This window comes from Arachis ipaensis, chromosome B5, assembly GCF_059453495.1.
Source record: "Arachis ipaensis isolate K30076 ecotype BB chromosome B5, ASM5945349v1, whole genome shotgun sequence".
Classification (NCBI taxonomy): domain Eukaryota; kingdom Viridiplantae; phylum Streptophyta; class Magnoliopsida; order Fabales; family Fabaceae; genus Arachis; species Arachis ipaensis.
In genome coordinates this window covers 29,632,143-29,655,250 of record NC_142440.1, presented here as the reverse complement: position 1 = coordinate 29,655,250, position 23,108 = coordinate 29,632,143, and the positions used below count along the sequence as shown (strand labels likewise).

Genomic DNA, 23,108 nt, shown 5'->3' with positions numbered 1-23,108 from the left:
CCACAGATCCTGAGGGGTCAAAAACTTAGCATCCCTGCTCTAATTAGGCGTGCAAAATGCCCTTTGTATGCAATACTGGCGTTTGACGCCAGACTACTGCCTGTTTTGGCGTTAAACGCCCAAATGTAACCTGTTTCTGGCATTTAATGCCAGGTTGATGCTTGTTTTTGGCGTTAAACACCAGCTTGGTGCTTGTTTCTGGTGTTAAATGCCAGACAGATGCTTGTTTCTGGCGTTTAAACCCATAATGCTCTTCCTCCAGGGTGTGTTATTTTTAATGCTGTTTTTCATTCTGTTTTTGATTTTCCAGTAGTTTTTGTGACTTCACATAATTATCAACCTAAAGAAAACATAAAATAGCAATGGAAAATAAATAAATATAATTAAATAACATTGGGTTGCCTCCCAACAAGCGTTTCTTTAATGTCAATAGCTTGACAATGAGCTCTCATGGAGCCTCACAGATATTCAGAGCATTGTTGGGACCTCCCAACACCAAACTTAGAGTTTGAATGTGGGGGTTCAACACCAAACTTAGAGTTTGGTTGTGGCCTCCCAACACCAAACTTAGAGTTTGACTGTGGGGGCTTTGGTTGACTCTGTAGTGAGAGAAGCTTTTCATGCTTCCTCTCCATGGTTACAGAAGGAGATCCTTGAGTTTTAAACACAAGGTTGTCCGCATTTAGTTGAAGGACCAATTCTCCTCTGTCCACATCAATTACAGCTCTTGTTGTGGCTAGGAAGGGTCTTCCAAGGATGATGGATTCATCCTCATCCTTCCTAGTGTCTAGGATTATGAAATCAGCAGGGATGTAAAGGCCTTCAACCTTTACTAGCACGTCCTCTACTTGTCCATAAGCCTGTTTCATGGATTTGTCTGCCATCTCTAATGAGAATTTGGCAGCCTGTACCTCAAAGATTCCAAGGTTCTTCATTATAGAGAGTGGCATTAAGTTTATGCCTGACCCTAGATCGCACAGAGCCTTCTCAAAGGTCATGGTGCCTATGTTACAGGGAATTAGGAATTTACCAGGATCCTGTTTCTTTTGAGGTAATTTCTGACTATCCAATGCATTCAGTTCATTGGTGAGCAAGGGAGGTTCATCTTCCTAAGTCTCATTACCAAATAATTTGGCATTCAGCTTCATGATTGCACCAAGGTATTTAGCAACTTGCTCTTCAGTAATGTCTTCATCCTCTTCAGAGGATGAATACTCATCAGAGCTCATGAAGGGCAAAAGGAGGTTCAATGGAATCTCTATGGTCTCTAGATGAGCCTCAGATTCCTTTGGTTCCTCAAAGGGAAACTCCTTATAGGTCAATGGATGTCCCAGGAGGTCTTCCTCACTAGGATTCACGTCCTTCTCCTTCTCTCTGGGTTCGGCCACACCAAGTAAGGTAATGGCCTTGCACTCTCTTTTTTGATTCTCTTCTGTATTGCTTGGGAGAGTACTAGGAGGAGTTTCAGTGACCCTTTTACTCAGCTGGCCCACTTGTGCCTCCAAATTTCTAATGGAGGACCTTGTTTCATTCATGAAACTTAGAGTGGCCTTAGATAGATCAGAAACTATATTTGCTAAGCTAGATGGACTCTGCTCAGAATTCTCTGTCTGTTGCAGAGTGGATGATGAAAAAGGCTTGCTATTTCTAAACATGTTTCTTCTACCATTATTAAAGCCTTGTTGAGGCTTTTGTTGATCCTTCCATGAGAAATTTGGATGATTTCTCCATGAGGGATTATAGGTGTTTCCATAGGGTTCACCCATGTAATTCACCTCTGCTATTAAAGGGTTCTCAGGATCATAAGCTTCTTCTTCAGAAGATGCCTCTTGAGTAATGTTGGATGCAGCTTGCAATCCATTCAGACTCTGAGAAATCATATTAACTTGCTGAGTCAATATTTTATTTTGAGCCAATATGGCATTCAGAGTATCAATTTCAAGAACTCCCTTCCTCTGAGGCGTCCCATTACTCACAGGATTCCTTTCAGAAGTGTACATGAACTGGTTATTTGCAACCATGTCAATGAGTTCTTGAGCTTCTGCAGGCATTTTCTTTAGGTGAATGGATCCACCTGTAGAATGATCCAATGACATCTTAGATAATTCAGATAGACCATCATAGAATATATCCAGGATGGTCCATTCTGAAAGCATGTCAGAAGGACACTTTTTGGTCAGTTGCTTGTATCTCTCCCAAGCTTCATAGAGGGATTCACCTTCTTTCTGTTTGAAGGTTTGAACATCCACTCTAAGCTTGCTAAGCTTTTGAGGAGGAAAGAACTTGGCTAAGAAAGCCGTGACCAGCTTATCCCAAGAGTTCAGTCTATCTTTAGGTTGAGAGTCCAACCATATTCTAGCTTTGTCTCTTACATCAAATGGGAAAAGCATAAGCCTGTAGACCTCGAAATCAACCACATTGGTCTTAACAGTATCACAGATCTGCAAGAATTTAGTTAAGAACTGAAAAGGATCTTCTGATGGAAGTCCATGAAACTTGCAATTTTATTGCATCAGAGAAACTAATTGAGGCTTTAGCTCAAAATTATTTGCTCCAATGGCAGGGATTGAGATGCTTCTTCCATGGAAGTTGGAATTTGGTGCAGTAAAGTCACCAAGCATCTTCCTTGCATCTCCACCATTATTATTATTTTCGGCCATGTCTCCTTCTTTTTTGAAAATTTCTGTCAGATTTTCTCCAGAGAGTTGTGCTTTAGCTTCCCTTAGCTTCCTCTTCAGAGTCCTTTCAGGTTTAGGGTCAGCTTCTACAAGAATGTTCTTATCCTTGTTCCTGCTCATATGAAAAAGAAGAGAACAGAAAATAATAGGGATCCTCCTTGCCACAGTAGAGAGGTTCCTTTATGTGAGTAGAAGAAGGGAAGGATAGAAGAAAGAAAAGATAAGAATTCGAACACAGAGGAGAAGAGTTGGTTCGAATTTTTGAGTAGAAGAGAAGTGTTAGTAAATAAATAAATAATTAGAAGGAGATGGAAGAATTCGAAAAATAAATAAATTAAAAATAAAAATTAAAGTTAAAATTCGAAAATTTTAAGAAGAAAAATGAAATGAAATTAAATTAAAATTTAAAACAATTAGTTAATTAAAAAGGAATTTTGAAAAAGAGGTTAGTGATTTTCGAAAATTAGAGAGAGAGAATAGTTAGGAGTTTTGAAAAAGATATGATTGAAATAGAAAACTTTTAAAATCAAACAAAAAGTCAAGTAGTTAATTGAAAAAGATTTGAAAATCAATTTTTGAAAAGATAGGAAGTTAGAAAGGATTTTGAAATTGATTTTGAAAAAGATGTGATTGAAATTTATTTTGAAAAAGATTTAAAAAAGAAATTTAAAAAGATTTGATTTTGGAAATTAAAGTCGATTACTTGCCTAACAAGAAACTAAAAGATATGAATTTAAAATTTAAAGATTGAACCTTTCTTACAAGGCAAGTAACAAACTTAAAATTTTTGAATCAATCACATTAATTGTTAGCATTAATTTCAAAAATATGAAATAGAAATAAGAAAAAGATTTTGAAAATAAATTTTGAAAATTTCGAAATTATGAAAGAAAAAATGAAAAAGATTTGATTTTTGAAAAAGATTTGAAAAAGATAGAATTTTTTTAAATTGAAAATTTGATTTGACTCATAAGAAACAATTAAATTTAAAAACTTTTTGACTAAATCAAACCATTCGAAAATTATAAGTGAAATAAGGGAAAGATATTTTTTGATTTTTGAATTTTTAATGAAGAAAGAGAAAAACAACCAAAAGACTCAAAACATGAAAATTATGAATCAAAACACATGATGCATGCAAGAACACTTTGAATGTCAAGATGAACACCAAGAACTTATTTTTGAAAAATTTTTAAGAAAAGAAAAACATGCAAGACACCAAACTTAAAAAATTTTTATTCTCTAGACACTAATAATTCAAGAATGCATATGAAAAACAACAAAAGATATAAAACATAAAAATACAAAGATCAAACAAAGAAGATCATCAAGAACAACTTGAAGATCATGAAGAACATATGATGAATTTTGGAAAATTAAAGAAAATTATAAAAGCATGCAATTGACACCAAACTTAAGAATTGACACTATACTCAAACAAGAAACACAAAATTATTTTTGGTTTTTATGATTTTGTAAAATATTTTTTTTTAAAATATAAACAAAAACAAAAAGCTTAAAATTAAAATAAAATTACCTAATCTGAGCAACAAGATGAACCGTCAGTTGTCCAAACTCGAACAATCCCCGGCAACGGCGCCAAAAACTTGGTATGCAAAATCGTGATCGTTCATTCCTTGGTAACGGCGCTGAAAACTTAATACGCACGTTCATAATCTTAGTTCTTCTTCACAACTTCGCACAACTAACCAGCAAGTGCACTGGGTTGTCCAAGTAATAAACCTTACGTGAGTAAAGGTCGATCCCACGGAGATTGTCGGCTTGAAGCAAGCTATGGTCACCTTGTAAATCTCAGTCAGGCGGATTCAAATGGTTATAGAGTTTTAATAATTAAAATATAATTAAAATATAAAATAGGATAGAAATACTTATGTAATTCATTGGAGAGAATTTTAGATAAGCGTATAGAGATGCTTTTGTTTCTTCTGAACCTCTGCTTTTCTGCTGTCTTCATCCAATCATTCCTACTCCTTTCCATGGCAAGCTTTATGTAGGGCATCACCGTTGTCAATGGCTACTTTCCGTCCTCTCAGTAAAAATGGTCCAAAATGCGCTGTCACCGCATGGCTAATCATCTGTCGGTTCTCAATCATATTGGAATAGGATTCAGTAATCCTTTTATGTCTGTCACTACGCCCAGCACTCGCGAGTTTGAAGCTCGTCACAGCCATCCCTTCCCAGATCCTACTCGTAATACCACAGACAAGGTTTAGACTTTTCGGATCTCAAGAATGGCTGCCAATAATTCTAGCCTATACTATGAAGACTCTGATCATAGATCAGAAGGCTAAGAGATATGCATTCAAGCTTGTTTGCATGTAGAACGGAAGTGGTTATCAGGCACGCGTTCATAGGTGAGAATGGTGATGAGCATCACATAATCATCGCATTCATCATGTTCTTGTGTGCAAATAAATATCTTAGAGAAGAAATAGGCTTGAGTTGAATAGAAAAACAATAGTACTTTGCATTAATTCATGAGGGACATCAGAGCTCCACACCTTAATCTATGGTGTGTAGAAACTCTACCATTGAAAATACATAAGAACAAGGTCCAGGCATGGCTGAATGGCCAACCTCCCCAAATGGCATATGAATTCGAAATTAGGGAAAAAGACCCCTAGTACAATAGTAAAAAGTTCTACTTATACTAAACTAGTTACTAGGGTCTATAGAGATAAGTAAATGATGTAGAAATTCACTTCCGGGCCCACTTGGTGTGTGCTTGGGCTGAGTATTGAGCTTTCATATGTAGAGACTCTTTTTGGAGTTAAACGCCAGTTTGTAACCTGTTTCTGGCATTTAACTCTGCTTTGCAACCTGTTTTTGGCGTTTAACTCCAGAATAGGGCAGAGAGCTGGCGTTGAACGCCAGGTTGCGTCATCTAAACTCAGGTAAAGTATGGACTATTATATCTTTCTGGAAAGCCATGGATGTCTAGTTTCCATCGCAATTGAGAGCGTGCCATTTGGACTTCTGTAGCTCCAGAAAATCCACTTTAAGTGCAGGGAGGTCAGAATCCAACAGCATCTGCAGTCCTTCTTTAGCCTCTAAATCTGATTTTTGCTCAAGTCCCTCAATTTCAGCCAGAAATTACCTGAAATTATAGAAAAATACAGAAACTCATAGTAAAGTCCAGAAATTTGAATTTTATTTAAAAACTAATAAAAATATACTAAAAACTAACTAAATCATACTAAAAACTATGTAAAAATAATGCCAAAAAGCATATAAATTATCCGCTCATCATATATATGGAGGTGGTGGTTCTTGGGAGTAATTGGGTTGGAATTGGGGTGGATCTATGTATGGCTCATAAGGCTCATAGGGTGGTTGATATGGTGGATAAGGGTTAGGGTCATATGGAGGTGAATGGTGAAAAAGGGCTTGTGAGTGTGGTGGTTCAAAGTTATATTGAGGAGGGGGTTCATAGGCATATGGTGGGGCTTGTTGGTAACCATAAGGGGTCCACCATATTCATCATCTTGGTATGCACCCTGGAATGGATCTTGACCACAGTAATTTGGTGGAGGTTGGTTGTTATGAAAAGGTCCACCATAACTATTGTCTTGGTATGCATCATAGAATGGTTGTTGGTTATAGTGCATTGGAGGGGATTGTTGCCAAGAGGGTTGGTCAAATTCTTGTGGCTCCTCCCATCTTTGATTGTTCTAACTTTGATGCCTGTTCTCATTATAGCTTCCATTCCTTACAACAACATTGGAACCAAACTCATAGAGACAGGGGTGAGAATTCATAGTAGCTAAAGAAAATAAAAACTAATAAAAATTAATAAAAATAAACCTATAAAACTAGAAACACCAAGAAAGAAACGAAAAAGCAAATATTTACAATAGCCAATAATAAGGCACATGTTTGCAATTCCCCGGCAACGGCGCCATTTTGACGAACAGATTTTTGCTAGTAAAGAAATATCACAAATAAATTTCCGTTGTTAGTTTCTAAACCAACAAAGAATCCTTTCGTACAAAAACTTGTTTGTCACTAAAGCAAACCCAAATAAAATTTATAACCGAAGTATTTAAACCTTGGGTCGTCTCTCAAAGAATTGCAGGGAGGTATGATTTATTATTGGTTATGAGATTGTATCTTTTTGGGGTTTTTGAAAGGTTGAACAAGGAATGTAAATTACGAAAAAGTAAATTATTAACTAGAAAAACTCTTGGCAAGGTATGAGAACTGGAAATCCCATCCTAGTTATCCTTATCAATTGTGATGAGAATTGTTCATTACTCCAACTTAGTTAACCCTTACTAAATAAAGGAAAGTCAAGTGGACTAATCAATTTGATTCCTCAAGTCCTAGTCAACTCCTAAGGAAAGATTAGCTTTAGAGGAATCCAAATCAATTAGCAAATTCCAATTATCAATCAACAAAGGAGTTTGATAACTCAAGTGTCACCAATTACTCAACCAAAGCCAAAAGGGGTGAAATCAAAATTAAATTGAAAGCATAAATAACATAAATTAAAGAAAATAATCATAAATCTGAAATACCTCAAATTGCATTAAATAGAAAATCAAATTAAACATGAGAATTCATAAATCAAATAGCAACATAAAGTAATCAATAGGGGAAATAGATAAAGTAGAATACTAAGACAAATAAAAGTAGAAGAGAAACTAAATTAAAGGAACATTGAACCTGGAATTGAGAAGAAGAAGAAATCCTAACCCTAAATCGTAAGAGAGAGGAGAGAGCATCTCTCTCTAGAAAAACTACATCTAAAACCTAAAATTGTGAATAATGAAAGTGTGAATAAATGGATGCACTCCCTCACTTTGTAGCCTCTAATATGTGTTTTCTAGGCCAAAAACTGGGTCAAAAACAGCCCAAAAATCACCTCCTGTGATTTCTGATACGTCCATCACGTGGCTCTATCACGCGTTCGCGTCGTCCACGCGTACGCGTGGATTGAATTTTCTCCAAGTCACGCGTGCGCGTCACCTAGCAGCGTGGTAACTTTGGCAAATTATTTATCGTTGCGAAGCCCCGGATGTTAGCTTTCCAACACAACTAGAACCGCCTCATTTGGACCTTTGTAGCTCAAGTTATAATCGATTGAATGCAAAGAGGTCAGGCTAGACAGGTTTGCAATTCCTTCAGTTTCTTGTATTCCTTTCAGTTTTGCATGCTTCCTTTCCATCGTCTAAGCCATTCCTATCCTGTAAACCCTGAAAACACTTAACACACATATCAAGGCATCGAATGGTAATAAGAGAGGATTAAACATAGCAAATTTAAGGCCAAAGAAGCATGTTTTCAATCATAGTACAAAATTAGGAAGAAAAATGTAAAACCATGCAATTAGTATGAATAAGTGTGCAAAGACTGGATAAAAACCACTCAATTGAGTACAAGATAAACCATAAAATAGTGGTTTATCAAGGGGCCACGCGTACGCGCGGGACTGTAAAAAGGCAGCTCGCGCGCGCATCTCTTTATCATGCGTACGCATGGACATGCATGTTGGCTCATTACGCGTACGCATATAAAGAGGTCAGCCAAAAATTTATGGCCACGCATACGCGTGGACATATATTTTCTAAAAATTTGATTAAGTAGAAAGCTATAGAATTTACATATTCCAAACCAAAACCTCCGACGTGCATAACTTAATCATTTTAAATCGTTTTTCATCCGTTCTTCGAATGGCATAAACTTCACGAACCTAATTTTTTATCAAAAGAAGTTTGAAACCTTTTGAAGGTCCGGAGGCTAAGTTATAGCTCGCTGAAATTCAGTCAAAAACCAATTTTCATCATACTTCAAAAACCTCAATTTTCTTTAAACAATTCCAATGTTCACTTCCTTTACCTACATTCAGCACAAACACACAATATATAACATCTTTAAATCACTCTACTATCCATAAACAATCATCAGCACCAGTCAATAAAATTCCATACTTCTTTCAACAAAACCCCACTATTTGCCATACATACATATGCAATCATTACCACCAACTTACCAACAACACAACCAACACATACACAATTTATATTACTAATCAAGTTACTAATGCCAAGCATCCAACATACATAATCATTCCAACCTATCATATGGTTCTCTAGCCTAAGTTTTCACAGAATATTATATATTAAATGCGTGAAACCGAAACCATACCTTGGCTGGTTTCCACGTATTGTCCAAGGCAACTCACCAAAACAAACACAACCCCCCAAAAGTTCAATAAAACACTAGTTCTTAGCTTCCTCCAAGTTCCAACATCCACAATTTCAATCACCGTTTATTTATTCACAACCTAATACACATTCATAACACATATACACCCAATTTAATACCCAAATCACAAATTCAGAAAATTAAATAGAATTATGGTATCCTCACCTTACCCAAGCTTCGTGTAAGTAAGAGTGAACGTTTTTCTCAAGCTAATCGGATCCTAATACATCAAAAGTAAAAAAATTCAATACCTCTACAAAATTTTCAAAAATTGGGGGAAGGAGTGCCTGAGAATAATTAAATGGATTACCTATGAAATTGTTCCAGTAGAAACATAGAGCTCGACGCGGTGGTCATACGGATGCAAACGGTGCGGCGATCGGAGGTCAGACAGAGGAGATACGGTGATTTGACGTGGTGGCAAGCCACGGTACTTTATCCAGAGAATCTCGTATCTCAGATCATTTGATTATTCAAGCCAAGTATCATACATAAATATTCATAACATTTCATAATCAATTCATCACCTTTTCAGCTTTACTTCACCTCCAAGTTATCCCCATTTCCTAACTTCACTTGATTATCAAACTTAATACTATTGTTTATGACTAGAAGAATGAACATAGAGGTTTAGAAGTTTGAAATAGGGTTTAAAACTCAGAAAACCATATTTGCTGGAATAGGGGCCACGCGTACGCATGGGAGTGTAAAAAGGCAGCTCGCGCGCGCATCCCCTTATCATGCGTACGCGTATGTGAGCACCTTATGTCACGCGTACGTATATAAGAATGTCAGCCAAAAATTCCAGGCCACGCGTACGCGTGGACACACATTTTTCAAAAATCTGATTAAGTAGAAAGCTGCAGAATTTACATATTCCAAACCAAAATTTTCGACGTGCATAACTTAATCATTTTAAATCCTTTTTCATCCATTCTTCGAACGGCATAAACTTCATGAACCCAATTTTTTATCAAAACAAGTTTGAAATCTTTTGAGGTTCTAGAGGCTAAATTATAGCTCACCAAAATTCAGTCAAAAACCAATTTTCATCATACTTCAAACCTCAATTTTCTTTAAACAATTGCAATGTTCACGTGCTTTACCTACATTCAGCACAAACACACAATATATAACATCTTTAAATCACTCTACTATCTATAAACAATCATCACCACCAATCAATAAAATTCCATACTACTTTCAACAAAACCCCCACTATTTGCCATACATACATATGCAATCATTACCACCAACTTACCAACAACACAACCAACACATACACAATTTATATTACTAATCAAGTTACTAATGCCAAGCATCCAACATACATAATCATTCCAACCTATCATATGGTTCTCTAGCCTAAGTTTTCACAGAATATTATATATTAAATGCGTGAAACCGAAACCATACCTTGGCTGGTTTCCACGTATTGTCCAAGGCAACTCACCAAAACAAACACAACCCCCCAAAAGTTCAATAAAACACTAGTTCTTAGCTTCCTCCAAGTTCCAACATCCACAATTTCAATCACCGTTTATTTATTCACAACCTAATACACATTCATAACACATATACACCCAATTTAATACCCAAATCACAAATTCAGAAAATTAAATAGAATTATGGTATCCTCACCTTACCCAAGCTTCGTGTAAGTAAGAGTGAACGTTTTTCTCAAGCTAATCGGATCCTAATACATCAAAAGTAAAAAAATTCAATACCTCTACAAAATTCTCAAAAATTGGGGGAAGGAGTGCCTGAGAATAATTAAATGGATTACCTATGAAATTGTTCCAGTAGAAACATAGAGCTCGACGCGGTGGTCATACGGATGCAAACGGTGCGGCAATCGGAGGTCAGACAGAGAAGATACGGTGATTTGACGTGGTGGCAAGCCACGGTACTTTATCCAGAGAATCTCGTATCTCAGATCATTTGATTATTCAAGCCAAGTATCATACATAAATATTCATAACATTTCATAATCAATTCATCACCTTTTCAGCTTTACTTCACCTCCAAGTTATCCCCATTTCCTAACTTCACTTGATTATCAAACTTAATACTATTGTTTATGACTAGAAGAATGAACATAGAGGTTTAGAAGTTTGAAATAGGGTTTAAAACTCAGAAAACCATATTTGCTGGAATAGGGGCCACGCGTACGCATGGGAGTGTAAAAAGGCAGCTCGCGCGCGCATCCCCTTATCATGCGTACGCGTATGTGAGCACCTTATGTCACGCGTACGTATATAAGAATGTCAGCCAAAAATTCCAGGCCACGCATACGCGTGGACACACATTTTTCAAAAATCTGATTAAGTAGAAAGCTGCAGAATTTACATATTCCAAACCAAAATTTTCGACGTGCATAACTTAATCATTTTAAATCCTTTTTCATCCATTCTTCGAACGGCATAAACTTCATGAACCCAATTTTTTATCAAAACAAGTTTGAAATCTTTTGAGGTTCCAGAGGCTAAATTATAGCTCACCAAAATTCAGTCAAAAACCAATTTTCATCATACTTCAAACCTCAATTTTCTTTAAACAATTGCAATGTTCACGTGCTTTACCTACATTCAGCACAAACACACAATATATAACATCTTTAAATCACTCTACTATCTATAAACAATCATCACCACCAATCAATAAAATTCCATACTACTTTCAACAAAACCCCCACTATTTGCCATACATACATATGCAATCATTACCACCAACTTACCAACAACACAACCAACACATACACAATTTATATTACTAATCAAGTTACTAATGCCAAGCATCCAACATACATAATCATTCCAACCTATCATATGGTTCTCTAGCCTAAGTTTTCACAGAATATTATATATTAAATGCGTGAAACCGAAACCATACCTTGGCTGGTTTCCACGTATTGTCCAAGGCAACTCACCAAAACAAACACAACCCCCCAAAAGTTCAATAAAACACTAGTTCTTAGCTTCCTCCAAGTTCCAACATCCACAATTTCAATCACCGTTTATTTATTCACAACCTAATACACATTCATAACACATATACACCCAATTTAATACCCAAATCATAAATTCATAAAATTAAATAGAATTATGGTATCCTCACCTTACCCAAGCTTCGTATAGGTAAGAGTGAACGTTTTCCTCAAGCTAATCGGATCCTAATACATCAAAAAGCAAAGAAATACAATACCTCTAAATAATTTTCAAAAATTGGGAGAAGGAGTGGGTGATAGTAATTAAATAGATTACCTATGAAATTGTTCCAGTAGAAACGTAGAGCTCGACGCGATGGTCGTGTGGTCGCAAATGGTGCGACGATCAGAGCTCAGACGGAGGAGATACGGTGATTTGAATTACCGTAAAGGGTTAGAAAAATTTCTTTTCTCCTATCCCCTGTTGTGCTTTCAGTGCTGCTTCTGCTGAATTGCGGAAGAAAAGAAGCTTTGGCTCACTTACGTGCTGGGTCGGTTGAGCCTGGTTCAACCGGTTGGGCCTGTTTCAAAAATTCTTGTTTGTGCACAATTGCACAAGCATATCCTCACCCCTTCTTTAGCATCATTGTCACTCTTGTTATAAAATCTGTAGAAAAACATTAAAACAGAAATTCTCGAATCAAATAATAACAAAAAATAAAAATTGAAATTAATTTAATTATCTAAAAATTAGGGTAAAGATTGTGAAAACAAAGCTTAAATTTTTCTTTTTCTTTGGACGCAGTGATAGAAAATAATAGTACTTATCATTTTTTGATTTTTTGGCTTAAGAGTCTTGGAGTTGAAAATGTTTTAAATTTTTTAGCAGGTTGATGAGTGGATATTTTATACGCTTTTTGGTGATATTTTCATGTAGTTTTTAGTGTGTTTCAGTTACTTTTTATTATATTTTTATTAGTTTTTATGCAAAAATCACATTTCTGGACTTTACTATGAGTTTGTGTATTTTTCTGTAATTTTGGGTATTTTCTAGCTGAAATTGAGGGACCTGAGCAAAAATCTAATTCAGAGGCTGAGAAAGGACTGCAGATGTTGTTGGATTCTGACCTCCCTGCACTCGAAATGGATTTTATGGAGCTACAAAAATCCAATTGATGCTCTCTCAATTGCGTTGGAAAGTAGACATCTTGGGCTATCCGGCAATATATAATAGTCCAGACTTGGCTCGAGATTTGGTAGCGCAAACTGGCGTTTAAACGCCAGCTCCTTACCCTTTTCTGGCGTTAAACGCCAGAACTGGCATAAAAGTTGGAGTTAAATGCCCAAACTGGCACAAAAGCTGGAGTTCAATGCCAGGAATAGCCTATGCATGTGAAAGCTTCAGTGCTCAGTCCAAACACACACCAAATGGGCCCCGAAAGTGTATTTCTGCACTATCTATCTTAGCTTACTCATTCTCTGTAAACCTAGGTTACTAGTTGAGTATAAAAACTACTTTTAGAGATGCATTTTGTACCTCATGACATTTTTACATATGAAATTTGTATCTTCTACGGCATCAGTCTCTAAACTCCATGGTTGGGGGTGAGGAGCTCTGCTGTGTCTTGATGGATTAATGCAATTACTACTGTTTTCCATTCAATCACGCTTGTTTCTATTCTAAGATGTTCACTCGCACTTCAACATGATGAATGTGATAATCCATGATACTCATCACCATTCTCAGCCTATGAACGCGTGCCTGACAACCACTCCCGTTCTACCTTAGATTGAGTGTGTATCTCTTTGGTTCCTGGTTCACGAGTTTGATTGCCTCTCCTGACAACAGAGCATTCAAATCTGTGAAATCAAAGTCTTCGTGGTATAAGCTAGAATGAATTGGCAGTATTCTTGAGATCCGAAAAGTCTAAACCTTCTCGGTGGTATTCCGAGTAGGATCCGGGAAGGGATGACTGTGACGAGCTTCAAACTCACAAATGTTGGGCGCAGTGATAGTGTGCAAAAGGATCAATGGATCTTATTCCAACACTAGTGAGAACCGACAGATGATTAGCCCTACGAAACCCGTAGCTAGACCATTTTCACTGAGAGGACGGATGGTAGCCATTGACAACGGTCATCCACCAACATACAGCTTGCCATGGAAGGAGCCTTGCGTGCGTGAAGAAGAAGATAGTAGGAAAGCAGAGATTCAGAAGACAGAGCATCTCCAAAACCTCAACCTATTCTCCATTACTGCATAACAAGTATTATTTAATCCATGTTCTTTTACTCATTCCAATTAAAACTGAGAATTATTATTTATATCCTGACTAAGAGTTACAAGATAACCATAGCTTGCTTCAAGCCGACAATCTCTGTGGGATCGACCCTTACTCACGTAAGGTATTACTTGGACGACCCAGTGCACTTGCTGGTCAGTTACACGGAGTTGTGAAGAAGTGTTGAGATCATGATTTCGTGTACCAAGTTTTTGGCACCGTTGCTGGGGATTATTCGAGTTTGGACAACTGACGGTTTATTTTGTTGCTTAGATTAGGAAAAATTTTTCTTTTTGGTTTAGAGTCTTCTATTATTGTTTTTGGTTAAAATTTTTAAAATCCTTATTTTATTTTTCTAAATTATTTTCAAAAATTTTCAAAACCAATAAATTCATAATTTAGTCTTCTGTTTGAGTTTAGTTTCATATTTTAAGTTTGGTGTCCTTTGTGTTTCTGTTCTCTTAAAAATTTTTCAAAAGTTGCCCTCAGTGTTCATCTTGATATTCAAGGTTTTCCTGTTTGTTTTCCTTATTTTGATCTAAAAATTCTAAGTTTGGTGTCATTTTATGATTTTTCTCTTTCCTCATTAAATTCAAAATCCCTTTCAAAATTCATATCCAAAGTTTTTCAAATCTTCTTAATTAAGTAATTATTTTAGTTTTTGAATTTATTTTTCTTTTTTCTAGTTTTCGAATTTTATATTTTAATTTCTAATTATTTTATTTTATCTTATTTCTTTTTTTATTTATTCAGTTTGTTTTTAATTAAATAAAATAAAAAATAAAAATATATTTTATTTGCAATTCACATCAATTCTCTTTTCTCCATCATGGATCTAAGTGGAAATGAACAGTCTAGAAGGACTCTGGGGTCATATGCTAACCCCATTACGGCTACATATGGGAGTAGCATCTGTATACCTCCCATCAAAGCAAGCAGTTTTGAGCTAAATCCTCAGCTCATTATCATGGTGCAGCAAAATTGCCAGTATTTCAGTCTTCCACAAGAAGAACCTACTGAGTTTCTGGCACAATTCTTACAAATTGCTGACACAGTACGTGATAAAGAAGTGGATCAGGATGTCTACAGATTATTACTGTTTTCATTTGTTGTAAAAGATCAAGCTAAGAGGTGGTTAAATAACCAACCCACAGCAAGTATAAGAACATAGAAACAGTTGTCAGACAAATTCCTGAATCAATACTTCCCTCCAAAAAGGATGACATAGCTAAGGCTGGACATCCAAGGCTTTAAACAAGAGGATAATGAATCTCTTTACAATGCATGGGAGAGGTACATGGGGATGCTAAGGAAATGCCCCTCTGAAATATTTTTAGAGTGGGTGCAGTTAGACATCTTTTACTCTGGGCTTACAGAAAAAGCTCAAATATCTCTAGATCACTTAGCTAGTGGATCTATACACATGAGAAAGACAATTGAAGAGGCTCAAGAGCTCATTGATACAGTTGCTAGAAATCAGCATCTGTACTTGAGCAGTGAGTCCTCCCTGAAAGAAGAGGCCAAAGCAGTATCCACTGAACTTAGTCCTCAAGAACAAGTTGTTGAACTCAATCAGCAATTGCTTATTATAACAAAAGAGTTCACAGAATTCAAAGAGATGCTCCAAGACACTAAAAATACCAACCAGAATATGAAAGCACAATTGGATCAGACAAGACAATAGCTATCTAAATAGATAACAGAAGAATGCCAAGCTATTTAATTAAGGAGTGGGAAGACATTGAATGTCTCAACTCAAAGCAGCAGAAAGCCAAGAAAGGAACAACTGACAGAGGATAACCAACCCACTGCCCAAAATCCTTTTGAGGACAGTAAGAGCCCAGAGAGAAATGATTATGGCGTTTAAACGCCAGAAAAGGATAAGAAAGTGGCTGTTAAACGCCCAATGGGCAGCCAAATCTGGCGTTCAAATGCCAGAAAAGGGTGGCAATCTGGCGTTAAACGCCCACAAAGCACCCAATCCTGGCGTTCAAACGCCAATAGAGGATCAGACACCTGCAAGTGCTGATAACAACTCCCTTAAGCAAGCTTCTCTAACCACTTCTGTAGGAAATAAACCTGCAGCAACCAAGGTTGAGGAGTACAAAGCCAAGATGCCTTATCCTCAGAAACTCCACCAAGTAGAACAGGATAAATAATTTTCCCGCTTTGCAGACTATCTCAAGACTCTTGAAATAAAGATCTCGTTTGCAGAGGCACTTGAGCAAATACCCTCTTATGCTAAGTTTATGAAAGAGATCTTAAGTCATAAGAAGGATTGGTGGAAAACTGAAAAAGTTCTCCTCACTGAAGAATGCAGTGCAGTCATTCTGAAAACCTTACCAGAGAAGCTTAAAGATCCCGGAAGCTTTATGATACCATGCACATTAGAGGGCACTTGTACCAAAACAGCTCTATGTGATCTTGGAGCAAGTATCAACCTAATACCTGCATCTACTATCAGAAAGCTTGGCTTGACTGAAGAAGTCAAACCAACCCGAATATGCCTCTAACTTGCTGATGGCTCTATTAAATATCCATCAGGCATAATTGAGGACATGATTGTCAAGGTTGGGCCATTTGCCTTCCCCACTGACTTTGTAGTGCTGGAAATGGAGGAGCATAAGAGTGCAACTCTCATTCTAGGAAGACCTTTCCTAGCAACTGGACGAACCCTCATTGATGTCCAAAGAGGAGAGATAACTCTGAGAGTCAATGAGGATGAGTTTAAGTTGAATGCTATCAAAGCTATGCAGCATCCAGACACACCAAAAGACTGCCTGAGCGCAGATGTTATTGACTCCTTGGTGGAAGAGGTCAATATGACTGAGAGTCTCGAATCAGAGCTAGAGGACATTTTTAAGGATGTTCATCCTGATCTGGAGGAACCAGAGAGAACAGAAGAACCTCTGAAAACTCCTCAGGAAGAGGATAAGCCTCATAAACCCGAGCTCAAACTACTACCACCATCCCTGAAATATGCATTTCTGGGAGAAGGTAACACTTTTTCGGTGATCATAAGCTCTGCCTTAAATCCACAGGAAGAGAGAGCACTAATTCATGTGCTAAGGACACACAAGACAGCTCTTGGGTGGTCCATAAGTGATCTTAAGGGCATTAGCCCAGCAAGATGCATACACAAGATCCTATTAGAGGATGATGCTAAGCCAGTGGTTCAACCACAGAGGCGACTAAATCCAGCCATGAAGGAGGTGGTGCAGAAAGAGGTCACTAAGTTACTAGAGGCTGGGATTATTTATCCTATTTCTGATAGCCCCTGGGTGAGCCCTATCCAAGTTGTACCCAAAAAGGGAGGCATGACAGTGGTTCACAATGAAAAGAATGAACTGGTTCCTACAAGAACAGTTACAGGGTGGCGTATGTGTATTGACTACAGAAGGCTCAATACAGTCACCAGAAAGGATCATTTTCCTTTACCATTCATAGACCAGATGCTAGAAAGACTAGCAGGTCATGACTATTACTGCTTTTTGGATGGCTATTTAGGTTATAACCAAATTGTAGTAGATCCTCAGGATCAAGAAAAGACAGCATTCACATGTCTATCTGGAGTATTTGCCTACAGAAGGATGCCTTTTGGTCTGTGCAATGCACCTGCAACCTTTCAGAGATGCATGCTCTCTATTTTCTCTAATATGGTAGAAAAATTTCTAGAAGTCTTCATGGATGACTTCTCAGTATTTGGAGACTCATTCAACTCCTGTCTTGATCATCTAGCACTTGTTCTGAAAAGGTGCCAAGAGACTAACCTGGTTTTAAACTGGGAAAAATGTCACTTTATGGTGACTGAAGGAATTGTCCTTGGGCATAAAATTTTGAACAAAGGAATAGAGGTGGATCAAGCTAAGGTAGAGGTAATTGAAAAATTACCACCACCCACCAATGTTATGGCAATCATAAGCTTTCTGGGACATGCAAGATTCTATAGGAGGTTTATAAAAGATTTTTCAAAAATTGCAAAACCTCTGAGCAATTTGTTAGCTGCTGACACACCATTTATCTTTGACACGGAGTGTCTGCAGGCGTTTGAGACTCTGAAAGCTAAGCTGGTCACAGCACTAGTTATTTCTGCACCAGACTGGACATTACCATTCGAACTAATGTGTGATGCTAGTGACCATGCTATTGGTGCAGTATTGGGACAAAGGCATAACAAGCTCCTGCACGTTATTTACTATGCCAGCCATGTTCTAAATGACGCATAGAAGAATTACACAACCACAGAAAAAGAGCTGCTTGTAGTGGTTTATGCCATTGACAAGTTTATATCCTATTTAGTAGGATCAAAAGTGATTGTGTACACTGACCATGCTGCTCTCAAATATCTACTCACAAAGCAAGATTCAAAACCCAGGCTCATAAGATGGGTGTTGCTTCTACAAGAGTTTGATATAGAAATAAGAGACAAAAAAGAGACAGAGAACCAAGTAGCTGATCACCTGTCCCGGATAGAACCAGTAGCAGGGGTGTCTCTTCCCCTAACTGAGATATCTGAAACCTTTTCGGATGAGCAACTCTTTGCCATTAAGGAAATACCATGGTTTGCAGACATTGCAAACTATAAGGCTGTGAGATTCATACCCAAAGAGTACAGTAGACAAGAAACGAAAAAATTAATTTCTGATGCAAAGTACTACTTGTGGGATGAACCATATCTCTTTAAGAGATGTGCAGATGGAATGATCTATAGATGCGTGCCTAGAGAAGAGGCACAGAAGATCTATGGCATAGCCATGGATCACAATATGGAGGACATTTCGGAGGTGAGCGAACAGCTACAAAAGTTCTCCAATGTGGCTTCTACTGGCCTACCCTCTATAGAGACTCCCGAGAGTTTGTACGTAACTGTGACAGTTGCCAGAGAGCTGGTAATCTGCCTCATGGTTATGCCATGCCTTAGCAAGGGATCTTAGAGATTGAGTTGTTTGATGTATGGGGTATTGACTTCATGGGGCCTTTCCCACCATCATACTCAAACACTTCTATTCTGGTGGCAGTAGACTATGTATCTAAATGGGTAGAGGCAATTGCCACACCCACTAATGATACTAAGACAGTGCTGAAGTTCCTCCAGAAGCATATCTTCAACAGATTTGGTGTCCCTAGAATACTAATCAGTGATGGAGGGACTCATTTCTGCAATAAACAGCTTGACTCTGCTCTGATCCAATATGGAATTAACCATAAAGTGGCAACTCCATATCATCCATAAACAAATGGACAGGCTGAAGTCTCAAATAGAGAACTAAAATGAATCTTGGAACGGACTGTAAGTACCCGTAGAAAGGATTGGGCAAGGAGTCTGGATGATGCTCTATGGGCATACAGAACTGCATTCAAAACTCCTATAGGGACCTCTCTATACCAGCTTGTGTATGGAAAAGCCTGTCACCTGCCAGTGGAATTGAAACACAAGGCCTATTGGGCAACCAGATTCCTAAACCTTGATGCCAAGTTAGATGGAGAGAAAAGATTGCTCCAGTTGAATGAGCTAGAGGAATTCAGACTCAATGCTTTCGAAAATGCAAAAATTTACAAGGAGAAAGAAAAAAGGTGGCATGACAAGAAACTATCATCCAGAGTCTTTGAGCCAGGACAGAAGGTTCTTCTGTTTAACTCTAGGCTCAGATTATTCCCTAGAAAATTAAAATCCCGATGGAGGGGACCATATGTGATCACAAGTGTGTCACCATATGGATATGTAGAGCTTTAGGATGCTGACTCTCACAAAAATTTCATTGTTAATGGACAGAGAGTCAAACATTATCTTGAAAGCAATGTTGAGCAAGAATGCTCAAAACTGATACTAGACTAAAGCTCAGTAAAGGTCCAGGTAAAGACAATAAAGAAGCGCTTGTTGGGAGGCAACCCAGTCATTAGCATAGGTTCTTATTATTTAAATAATAATTATAAGAGTTTGATATCAATTATCTTTAAGGTTATTTGTCCAAATGCAGAAGTTTACAGAGTTACAAAAGGATTCAGAGCATAAAGCAGAGAAAAGGAGTTCACTGGCACGAAAACGCCAGTAAGGGGTATTTTGGGCATTTAACGCCAGTAAAGATACCATTCTGGGTGTTAAACGCCAAAATGGGTACCATTCTGGGCGTTTAACGCCAGAATTGCAGCATCCCGGGCGTTCAGAAAAATGCCCAGTGACAAAAGATTTCTGGCGTTTAACGCCAGCCAGGGTACCTGGCTGGGCGTTAAACGCCCACAATGGCCAACATATGGGCGTTTAACGCCAGAAAAGGCAGGGGGAGGAGATTTTGTTTCCACTACAAAATTTTTCAAACTTTCATATTTTAATTCATAATTTTCTGCATAAACATGTTACAAATTTTCATCACTCACACTCAATTTTCAAAAATTTAATAATCTTCTAAATTCTTTTTCAATTTTCTTTCAAATCCTTTCCAAATCTTTTTTAAAAACTCATTTATCTTTTCAATTTCTTTCCAAATCTTTTCCAACTCATCATATATTCTCTTAATTCTTAGATGCATCAACAAATGTTCAGATTTAACTTCTTTATATCTTTTTCATATCTTTTGAATTTTAAAATCTCATCTTTTTCATATCATGATTCATTTTTTATCAATCAGATCTTTCTATCATATCTTTTTCAAAATTTTCGAAACCCCACCCCTCCACTTTTAAATACACGTTCGGCCATCCCTCTCCCCCACACCTCGAATTAGACTCTCCTCCTATTCCTCTCCTTTCCTTTCTTTTGTTTGAGGACAAGCAAACCCCTAAGTTTGGTGTATTTTTCTGTGATCATCGAGCTAAGACTCATTAAGATCATGGCTCCTAAGAGAAAATAAACCACTTCAAGAGGTAAGAAAGAGAATACTCCAAAGCCACTTTGGAATCAAGAGAGGTTCTTAACCAAGGAACATGCAGACCATTACCACAAAATAATGGGTCTGAGGTCAGTGATCCCGGAAGTTAAATTCGATCTGAAAGAAGACGAATATCCGGAGATCCAAGAGCAGATTCGAAACAGAGGCTGAGAAATTCTAGCTAATCCTGAGACAAAGGTGGGAAGAAACATGGTTCAAGAATTCTACTCAAATCTGTGGCTGACAGACAAGCAGAGAATGACTAGAACTGCCTTCCATACCTTTCAAACTATGGTCAGAGGGAGGATTATTTACTTCCACCTTGACAAAATAAGAAAGGTATTCAAGCTGCTTCAACTGCAAGATGATCCAGAATCCTTTAATAGGAGAATGGTGAAAGTAGATAAGCGGTTGGACCAAGTTCTAGAGGACATATGCCTCCCTGGAACTAAGTGGATAACCAACTCAAAAGGTGTCCCAAACCAACTCAAGAGAGGAGATCTCAAACCAGTCGCTAGGGGTTGGACTTCATTGGGCATTCTATACTGCCCACTAGCAACCACTCTGAGGTCACTGTCAAAAGAGCAGTGATGATTCATTGCATTATGCTGGAAAACGAAGTGGAGATTCATCATCTGATTTCTTGTGAGATCTACACAATTGCAAACAAGAACTCCACTGAAGCCAAATTGGCTTACCCAAGCTTAATCTCTCTGCTATGTAAAGATGGTGGGGTGAAGATGGGAGTAGATGAGTTCATCCCAGTCGAGCACCCAATCACCAAGAAGTCAATGGAAGGACAACAAGTGCAAGATAACTCCATCAAAAGGAGGGCGCAGGAGTTCCTCCCAGAAATTCCTCAGATTGACTACTGGACCCGCCTAGAAGTATCTGTCACCAAGCTACAAGAAGCTATGGATCAACTTAAGGAATAACAGCAAAATCAAAATAGCATGCTCTGCAAACTGCTTAAGGAGCAAGAAAAGCAAGGGCGTGAGCTACAGAAGCTAAAGCGCCAGAGGCTCTCCCTTGAGGGACCAGACACCCCACAGATTGAAGGAGCATCCATCTCCCAAAATAAAGGTTGTTGAGTCCTAATCTTAACTCTGTGATAACTTTTATTATTAGAAACCTATCTTAAGAATTATATGAATATTAGTAATTAGGGTCTTTATTTTTAATTTTATTTTTATCTCCAAGTAAGCTATAATTTATTTTTCTCTTCATCATTAAACATGAATAAAATAGTGGATCCTTTGAGTAAAGATGCAATTATTTCGAGTTTTTAAGAGAAGAATTCAAAATTATTTAATTGTGGTGGCAATACTTTTTGTTTCCTGAATGAATGCTTGAACAATGCATATTTTTGATAATGAAGTTTATGAATGTTAAAATTGTTGGCTCTTGAAAGAATGATGAAAAAAAGAGAAATGTTATTGATAATCTGAAAAATCATGAAATTGATTCTTGAAGCAAGAAAAAGCAGTGAAGAACAAAGCTTGCGAAAAGAAAATGGAGAAAAAAATATAAAAGAAAAAGAAAAAGCAAGCAGAAAAAGCCAATAGCCCTTTAAACCAAAAGGCAAGGGTAAAAAGGATCCAAGGCTTTGAGCATTAATGGATAGGAGGGCCTAAAGGCATAAAATCCTGGCCTAAACGGCTGAATCAAGCTGTCCCTAACCATGTGCTTGTGGCATGCAGGTCTAAGTGAAAAGCTTGAGACTGAGTGATTAAAGTCGTGATCCAAAGCAAAAGAGTGTGCTTAAGAACTCTGGACACCTCTAACTGGGGACTTTAGCAAAGCTGAGTCACAATCTGAAAAGGTTCACCCAGTTATGTGTCTGTGGCATTTATGTATCCTGTAGTATTACTGGAAAACAAGATGCTTAGAGTCACAGTCAAGACTCATAAAGTAGCTGTGTTCAAGAATCAACATATTAAACTAGGAGAATCAATAACACTATCTGAATTCTGAGTTCCTATAGATGCCAATCTTTCTGAACTTCAAAGGATAAAGTGAGATGCCAAAACTATTCAGAAGCAAAAAGCTACTAGCCCCACTCATCTGATTAGAATTTGAGCTTCACTTAAAACACTGGGATTCTATTGCAACTTGATCCTCTTTTTAT

At 37.5% G+C, this 23,108-nt stretch overlaps 1 non-coding gene across 1 annotated transcript; it reads left to right on the top strand.

Annotated features, from left to right (window-relative positions):
• The first annotated feature begins 2,150 nt into the window (after positions 1-2,150).
• On the top strand, positions 2,151-2,258 carry LOC148563727 (small nucleolar RNA R71). Its single transcript, XR_015883884.1, has one exon. It is a non-coding gene; the product is annotated as a small nucleolar RNA R71 (small nucleolar RNA).
• Positions 2,259-23,108: the final 20,850 nt, after the last annotated feature.